Raw genomic sequence first — 10,319 nt, 5'->3', positions numbered from 1 at the left:
TATCTTTGTTTTTGAAAAATGATAATGAAACATTCAGTGACCATCTTCTGTCAACAAGTTATTATAAATGCAACACAACTGATGAAAAGTTATCCAATTACTTTTCACAGGTTAATATTGAATAGCAGAATACACATAACATTGTGTAGTTTTCCTAACTAGTATCTGAGGCCATTATAAATTAATTGCTAGATTAAATTTTCTTCACAAGGGTAAGAATTTTTTTTTTCAGATATATTTTATTTTTGTTTAATGAAGAGTTAAATAGAAATAATGACATGTAATAGTTATTTTTGTCAAATAGATTTGATTATAAGGAATAACAACTGAAAGAAAATAATTTATTACATTCTTTATAGAAGTTTTCCATACTAAAAATGGTAAGGGGAGGCATAAAAATAGTGGGAGTGGATGATAATCTATCAATTAATATAGTATGGCCTTACATATATAAATCAATAAATATTTACTGGCAATAGTATTGATTAGGTATGATGCAGCTATATGTTAAATATATATATTTTTTTTTAAATGCTGCTTTGTTATGAGAAAATAAGCTGATATATACAGTCTAGAGCCTTCTAGTAAGCTGCATAATCATGCTTGGAACTAGCTCCATGTGTCCTTTCTTTTGAAATCATAAACTTTACTTCATATAAAATAGCCAAGTATCACAATTATATGAATGTGTACACAACTGAAAAAGCATTGCATTCATTTTCTTAAGTAATAGTTAGCATTTGGTTATTACTCATATTTGGCTTTCAATAACTGGAAAGGGAAATCAATAAAAGGAATTTATGATATACACAAAATATGGAGAAGACTGAAAGCAGTAACTGATCATTGCAATAATAGCAGAATACTTTAGCTTATGATTGTCAAAATTCATTGTAGACTAATAGATGAACTGTTTCTTTAAGGTGCCAGTAGGTTAAATGTCAATATCACAGTGACCCTATATAAGACTGAAATATTTTATTATCAAAAGCTGAATGATACTTAATTTTGCCCATTGTCATCAGGCTTTAAATGTAACAGATGAATAATTTGGGGTCAGTAGATCAAAGATAAAGGTCACAGTGACAATTAGATAAACAGTGATTCAGGTTATATAAGCTTGAGAACACTTTGATATACTATGTGCAGTAGATGACCACTATAATAATTTGGCACAAAGGTCAAAGTTCAAATTCAAACCATACTGAAAATAAATGTAAGTTACATGCCCAGTCACCACTGACAGGCCATCATGGGAGACATATAATTTTGTCTTTTTTTTTCTGTTGCCATTATGAGACCAGCTCTTCAATTGGCTCTCTTCGAACTTGTGCAGTTTCTACTTATTTTTCTCCAGTAATAGTACCTTAACCTTTGAAACCTACATTTTCTCTTCTGTTGCCATGGCAATGAATTTTTTTTATACCTTTTTCGCATGCAAAACAAAGTGAGTGGATTTAAATCCATTTTATCACTGCTAACAGTTTTATCTTTATAATTAAGTTGTGACAACAAATGATGAAAACTTACCTTATCCTACGGAAACATTATTAAACAGATTACCACATGACCTGTTACCATGGCAACTGAAAGGCTATTTTTTGTTTTCTTTACAGGAGCATTATGAATTGTCAGTTGTAACAATGATCAGCCCATAAATGTCCAAAAATCAAAATATTGAAGCCATAACATGCAAAAAGGTTAAAAAATGCTAAATTTTAGCCCCGTTGCCATGGCAGCTGAAAGGCTATTTTCTGTTTTCTTTACAGGAGCATTGTGAATTATCAATTGTAACAGTGATCAGCCCATAAATGTCCAAAAATCAAAATATTGAAGCCATAACATGCAAAAAAGTTAAAAAATGCTAAATTTTAGCCATGTTGCCATGGCAACCAACAGTAAAAGTACACCTTTTTTATTCACAAATATACCAGACCAAGAATTCTTCCTCTGAACATGATTTTAAATCATACTTTGAAACGTTAACAAAAATAAAACAATAAAATATTGTTTTTTAAGAAATTTTTAGTTTCAGGATTCCAAAGAGTTATTTCCCTTAGTTAGAACCGTTTCTATGACAATTCTGTTATCGGGTTATACATGTTTGAATAGCCTGATGGGTTAACATTAATATTTTAATTAAACATTTGTAACAGTAATCATTTATTATTTTGTTGTTTTCAATTTATTTAAGTATACCCCCAAGACACGCTAATGCTTTCTTTCACAACAGCACATAATGCAAACATTAAATTTTCCATAAACAATTGTCCTTGCAGATTTTAATGTTTATTTTTGGAAAATACATGCATTTAGGTAAAAAAGGGCATATACTTTATCATCATTTTCGTGGGGGCCAAAATCGGCCCAAATCCTACGTACCCCTTTCAGTAGAAAATTGTGGTTTCTTGAATTGAATTGATGTTACCATGGAAACGAAGCCCGTGACCTATGTATCTAAATGTAAAATTCAAAAGCGTTGGCACTGGTCTATTTAAGAAACACAGCTTCGATTTTTTATTTTCATTTCAACAATATCCATGAGAATAATAGCAGCACGCTGAACGATTTTTTCCATGAAAAATGGCAGACGATGGGTACTACTGTACGTATTCTAAGCTGTGAAATTTGTTTGAATAAATGCAAATAACACGAAAATGTTTCCTACGTTAGAAATAGTATGTTTTAAAGCTACATCAACTAGAAAGATAATCTTATTCAATATTTTTTAAAGAAATTACGACAAACAGCAAGATATAAGCTATTTTAAACATCTCTGTTGCCATGGTTACTTTAAAATTTAAGAAAAATAGGGTACCATGAAAAGTGCTTGGTATTTTGCTAATAATATTACCCAAATATTTCATGTTGGTCATTAACAGAATGGCACTGAAGCCGTCGAAAACCCCTATTTTTTATACATAGTTGTTTAAAAATGAGAGAAAATGCGTTACCATGGAAACACGAGCCCCGCGACATATACATTTTAAGCTTATATTAGAAAGATAACGTGCATACCAGTAAAATTATCAATTATGCAGACTTCTACGGATATCAATGAAACTAAAATACACTGAAAAGTGTTAAATATCCGTATTTTCCTTCTTCTTTCAATATGAAATACCTTTGGAGGGTCATGTTCTTCAAACCTGGATAAAAATTGAACTTTAAGGGACAGAGACAAACGAAATTGAGATTGTAGCAGTTAAAACTTCATATTACATGAAATACAAAAACATGCTGCGGTTCAACTAATTTGAATTTACCCTTGTAACAAGGTATCCTACCTCCTTAACGCATAGGTTTCAAAAAGTTCTGTGTTGACGAATACATAAGGAATAATTTGTCTTTACGTTCTTATTTCGTCTGTTCATAGTTTCAAGGAGTGTGTAGATGTTTTATTCTAAACCAGATATAACATTGATCTGCTAGTTTCAATTTAATACTATATATTTTTTTTCAGACACATCTTACGAAAATGTCGCTCTTGTAGTTGTGCATGGAAAGAGAAAAGATCTCTCAGTTTATGGTTCGTCTAAAGATGTACTGATTTGTAACGAAGAGTTCAGAAACCTCGGAGAAGTTGTCGACTGGTACTTGACTAGAAAAGATTACGATGTTGAAAACCGGGCTATCCAAGATTTACATTCGTTTATAGTTAAGAGAATGATGTGAAAGTAAACAATATTATCGAACTAAAATTGCAGATCAAGTTTTAAAACCTGTGATCACTCTGGTTTTTCGGGAGATACATTAATAAAAACTGAAAAGAAAATGAGCGCAATTACCAGCATTTGATCATGTCAAATAGAGGGAGGGAACACCTGAAGACAAGTACAATTGAATTGAAACCCCTCTTACTTTTAATCATCCTTGAAAAGTTATGAAAAATTGAATATTCCCATTTGCCATTTTAAAGTTTATGAGGTTATATTCATTTTTTTAGAAATATATGTATTTATCGACAGAACATTATTTTAAAAGAAATTTATAGCACCATCTTTTTGGTTTTAAATACATTTCATATTACTTTAATTTGCTGAATATTAAAAAAAAACTATTTTGTTGTTCAGCAACTCCTGCACTGCAGATATGCTGCAAATGCAAACCCATCAGATAATGCAAATTCAGTATGTACTTCAAACATACTTTCCAGTTTGTAATCATTTCAATTTGAACAGCTACATGTATGAAGTACGTTTCAAATATTAGAATTATGCTGTAAATATGCTTAATGTTTATATAATTATACAATAGCTATGGGATTTTTAGGTAGGAATCTCGACACACTGACAGAAGCACCAAATTTTCAATTATAGTACAACTTAAGAATTATGTTTTAAAGTTAACTGCATTGATATTTATGCACATTTCAGTAGACCGCCAAATATATGGCATTATACCTAGAATATGATTTCAGTTCTAGAAAAATGGTTTAAATCGTTAAGACAAAACATAAAAGACGGTCATTATTATGTAATTTGTATTTTAGCACTCCTCAAATTGACCGCTTTATTAAAAGATTGAAATGTATGGCATAATTAAGCTTGACATCTACGCGAATGAGACCTGCAAGTTTTTGTTTTACTTTAAAGACACATCTGACAGCTTCCTTTATGTATATAGGCAAAAATTTTCCTACGGACAGAATTCCCTTAAACTTTGTATACTGACTGAGAATTAAGATTAAAACGGAAATATATATTAAAAATCATAGGTACCGTTGGTTGATCTTGAATTATCTGCCCTTGAAAATAGAATTTTCCGTATTTTCCGACTTACAAAGGGTAGACAATTCATGACCAAGGCTGGGTACCTACATGTATGATTTGCTTTATTTCATATTTCTGTTTTTTATTTGATTCTCTGTCAGTAAACACAGTTTAAAGAAGAAATTCTGTCCGTAAGAAAAGTTTACCCCATGTCAATATAGACACTGTGGCAAATGTCCTTGACTATGAACATGACAAAATGATACCTCAAAGTTCTGGTCTTTCCCATGGACCGAATTTCTTTAAACTTTTTAAACTGAATGCAAATGATGACTAAAACAGAAATATAAATTAAAATGCACAGTTTGCTTGCTTTAATCTTGAATTGAATTATCTGCCCTTGAAAATTAGATTTTCAAAGTTGATTCTCAGTCAGTACACAAAAACAAAGAAAAATATCAAACAGGGAATGCCACGCACCAAAAGCGCAGCCTCCTCAAAACGAACCCCCCAGCACGCAAACGCGTGCACCACACACACACACACACACACTCAAAGCTTACACATCAGGACAAAACGAACAACACACACACACACACTCAAGACCAACACATAAGGACAAGACGAACAATAAGCATACACACACGCGCGCACACAAAGTCAACACACAAGGACAAAACGAACAAACAAAGGAACACAGTGGGGCACCGCCTTGGAACGGTCAGTGGCAAAAAAACACCACTGGGGAGCTTAAACCGGTTTATGGTGCGCACCCAACCTCACTCTTACCCCCACCATGTTCCAAAGACATGGGACAGTGTAAATAAAAGTAATCCCCTCCAGGTGAATCTCTAACACACGTAATGGAAACAAAAAGGCATGGCATGTAAAACACAAAAATGCTCGTGTATAAATATATAAAAAGCAAACCTTAAGAACCAAAAACGTATGTACTCGATGCCTTTTCAGAAGACAGAGCAACAAGAGAAACACCCTTAAGGGCCCGACGAAACAGGCCAGAAGACAAATATCAAAACAGTTCAGTCCTGGTAAGATTTAAAAACTGCTCATCATAGAGTCCTCCCCCTCTTCCGTCAGACGCAATCAAAGAGGGAAGCGTAGTGTCCAACTGTAAACGGGTTGAACACTAAACATGCGGTATGTTTCAAAACAGTTGGGTCGTAACCTCTTTTAATAAAACGTTTGATAATCTTTCCAAATACATTTGGAAAATTACCATGACCCAAGATCTTACGAAGTTTGTAAACCACATCCCCATAAAAACGGGTTTAGAAATACCTTCTCGCAGAAGTGTCTTTAAATTACTATTGAATTTTAAAACTAAATCAGAATTACGATAATAAAATTTAGTAAAATATTTACGCAATTTGTAATAACGGTAGCCTTGCTGAAGAAGTTTACTTGTAATATATTGATTACGTTCATTGAAATGTTTGACATGACTACACGCTCTGGCAAACCGAATTAATTGAGAAATATATCTTTTTTTAAGTTTTATGGCCCCTTTTGTATTTAGAAAATATCAGATTACTTGGTTAATTTTTTATGTTTAGGTCAACTTTTCTCCCAAACTGCAAAGCTATTGCTTTGAAACTTGGAATACTTGTTCACCATCATAAGCTGACCCTGTACAGCAAGAAACAAACTCCATCTTGCTTTTTGCAAGATTTATTGCCCCTTTTGGACTTAGAAAATCAGTTTTCTGGTTAAGTTTATGTTTAGGTCAGCTTTTATCCTAAACTATCAAAGCTTTTGCTTTAAAACTTGCAACACTTGTTCACCATCATAAGTTGACCCTGTACAGCAAGAAACATAACTCCATCCTGCTTTTTGCAAGATTTATGGCCCTTTTGGACTTAGAAAATATCAGATTTCTTGGTTAAGTTTTATGTTTAGGTCAACTTTTTCTCTTAAACTATCAAAGCTATTGCTTTGAAACTTGCAACACTTGTTCACCATCATAAGCTGACCCTGTACAGCAAGCAGCGTAACTCCATCCTGATTTTTGCAATAATTATTGCCCCTTTTGGACTTAGAAAATCATTTTCTTGGTTGAGTATTATGTTTAAGTCAACTTTTCTCATAAACTATCAAAGCTATTGCTTTAAAACTTGCAACAGTTTTTCACCATCATAAGTGGACACTGTACATCAAGAAACATAACTCTATCCTGCTTTTTGCAAGAATGATGGCCCTTTTTAGACTTAGAAAATCATGGGTAGGACAATATTTCTATTACACAAAAAAAAATCAGATGAGCGTCAGCACCCGCAAGGCGGTGCTCTTGTTAACACTTACGATTATGTGGGAGCTCTTTTTATTTAAAATACGCTGATAACGTGTCAAAATTTGACATGTGTTCAGGCAATTATATGAAAAAATCTTGTGAATGTAATCAACCTGTCATAATTTGATACAATGTGTGTGTAAAACATCCCTTCACACAATTGTTTACAAATTGGATATAATTATTGAAAAAGATATAATCGTCAATGGCAATCAACTAAAATCAAAACATTAAAATATCGGACGTAGATAACAAGGCCCGATAAAGGTAGATGAGTAAATTGAATAAATGAAATACATTGTATATTTATAATAAATACATTATAGATGATAAATTTAACAATTAAGTACTTCTTTATACTGTTAAAAAATTAATGTTAAAATAAAATGTTGACCGCGATGGTCCCTCGCGCGTGAACACTGCGAATCCTCGCGGCCGTCCACCGCGAACCGCTGTGTTCATGACCGCGAGGGCCGACGGGTGTCCGGCCATCGCAACTGAACACCCGAAAAATTTTTTACCCGCGAGGGTCGAAGGGTTTTTGAAGGTGCCGCGCTAGCTGTACTGTATACGATCGCAAATTCGACAAATAATAGCAATTTGTACGCCGTAATTGGAAGCTTTTATCAAAATCTTGTTTTTCTCGGGACTGATAAATAAAAATGTTAAACTAATTTTTAGCTCACCTGTCACAAAGTGACAAGGTGAGCTTTTGTGATCGCGCGGTGTCCGTCGTCCGTCGTCCGTGCGTCAGTGCGTCCGTGCGTCCGTGCGTCCGTAAACTTTTGCTTGTGACCACTCTAGAGGTCACATTTTTCATGGGATCTTTATGAAAGTTGGCCAGAATGTTCATCTTGATGATATCTAGGTCAAGTTCGAAACTGGGTCACGTGCCATCAAAAACTAGGTCAGTAGGTCTAAAAATAGAAAAACCTTGTGACCTCTCTAGAGGCCATATATTTCACAAGATCTTCATGAAAATTGGTCAGAACGTTCAACTTGATGATATCTAGGTCAAGTTCGAAACTGGGTCACGTGCCGTCAAAAACTAGGTCAGTAGGTCTAAAAATAGAAAAACCTTGTGACCTCTCTAGAGGTCATAATATTTCACAAGATCTTCATGAAAATTGGTCAGAACGTTCACCTTGATGATATCTAGGTCAAGTTTCGAAACTGGGTCACGTGCCATCAAAAACTAGGTCAGTAGGTCTAAAAATAGAAAAACCTTGTGACCTCTATAGAGGCCATATATTTCGCAAGATCTTCATGAAAATTGGTCAGAACGTTCACCTTGATGATATCTAGGTCAAGTTCGAAACTGGATCACGTGCCTTCAAAAACTAGGTCAGTAGGTCTAAAAATAGAAAAACCTTGTGACCTCTCTAGAGGCCATATATTTCACAAGATCGTCTTGAAAATTGGTCAGAACGTTCACCTTGATGATATTTAGGTCAAGTTCGAAACTGGGTCACGTGCCTTAAAAAACTAGGTCAGTAGGTCAAATAATAGAAAAACCTTGTGACCTCTCTAAAGGCCATGTTTTTCATGGGATCTGTATGAAAGTTGGTCTGAATGTTCGTCTTGATGATATCTAGGTCAAGTTCGAAACTGGGTCACGTGCGGTCAAAAACTAGGTCAGTAGGTCTAAAAATAGAAAAACCTTGTGACCTCTCTAGAGGCGATATATTTCATGAGATCTTCATGAAAATTGGTCAGAATGTTCACCTTGATGATATCTAGGTCAAGTTCGAAAGTGGTCACATGCCTTCAAAAACTAGGTCAGTAGGTCAATATAACAGAAAAACCTTGTGACCTCTCTAGAGGCCATATTTTTCATGGGATCTGTATTAAAGTTGGTCTGAATGTTCATCTTGATGATATCTAGGTCAAGTTCGAAAGTGGGTCACGTGCCATCAAAAACTAGGTCAGTAGGTCAAATAATAGAAAAACCTTGTGACCTCTCTAAAGGCCATATTTTTCATGGGATCTGTATGAAAGTTGGTCTGAATGTTCATCTTGATGATATCTAGGACAAGTTTGAAACAGGTCATGTGCGGTCAAAAACTAGGTCAGTAGGTCAAAAATAGGCCAGTAGGTATAAAAATAGAAAAACCTTGTGACCTCTCTAGAGGCCATATTTTTCATGAGATTTCATGAAAATTAGTGAGAATGTTCACCTTGAAGTTCAAAACAGGGTCACGTACCTTCGAAAACTAGATCAATAGGTCAAATAATAGAAAAACCTTGTGACCTCTCTAGAGGCCATATTTTTCATGGGATCTGTAATGAAAGTTGGTCTGAATGTTCATCTGATGATATCTAGGTCAAGTTTGAAACAGGGTCATGTGCGGTCAATAGAGACCATATTTTTCAATGGATCTTCATGAAAATTGGTCAGAATTTTTATCTTGATAATATCTAGGTAAAGTTCAAAACTGGGTCACATGAGCTCAAAAACTAGGTCACTACGTCAGATAATAGAAAAAACGACGTCATACTCAAAACTGGGTCATGTGGGAAGAGGTGAGCGATTCAGGACCATCATGGTCCTCTTGTTTCTTTAGTATTTAAGACATGTATGGATTGTGCTTAAGCCTTATGAATTGTTGAATTAGTTTTACTGCTTGAGTAAATAAATAACGGTAACCGGACCTCTAGACCCGGAGTCTGGAGATCCGGTAATCAATATACATGTACTGTTATGTATTGTAATACTAGTGTACAAGGAATTGCTGTTAAAAATTATGATTAGTTGTCATAAAGTTGCCATTATTACGTTTATTTTTGTAAATATTTTATGTATAATTAGCGTCACTCGGGTTTGAGGCATATTGAATATGAAATTTTAACAGCGATTTCCGGTAGTCACCGTTATTTATTTACTCAAGTAGTAAAAGGAATTCAACAATTCATGTAAATACAATTCTCAGTATTCATATGATTACCTGATATCTAGCCTGCCATGTACGGGTTGTCTAGAGGTCCAGTAACCGACCTCTAGACTCATAACAGGACCTCTAGACTTTGAGTTTAGAGGTCCAGTTACCGGATCCCTAGTCACTTCCTATGAAATAGGCAAAGCCTCAAAGCGTCAGCTCAAATTATGAATTCAGGATTAGCTAAAAAATATATATTTACAAAGAAACTATTCACTTCTCAAAAAGAAAGTGAATATTTGCTAGACCCATTTCACTTGAAAGGGCAAGTTTACATTTAGCGTCATCATACCTGTTACAGCGAATATCATACATTGCAAAATTTAAGGAAGCGGCGTCATGTTGACGTCATTTCCTATCCGC

The sequence above is a fragment of the Mercenaria mercenaria genome, chromosome 3, assembly GCF_021730395.1.
Source record: "Mercenaria mercenaria strain notata chromosome 3, MADL_Memer_1, whole genome shotgun sequence".
NCBI lineage: Eukaryota > Metazoa > Mollusca > Bivalvia > Venerida > Veneridae > Mercenaria > Mercenaria mercenaria.
The sequence above is the reverse complement of the archived record's forward strand: the minus strand, read 5'-3'. Positions refer to the sequence as shown.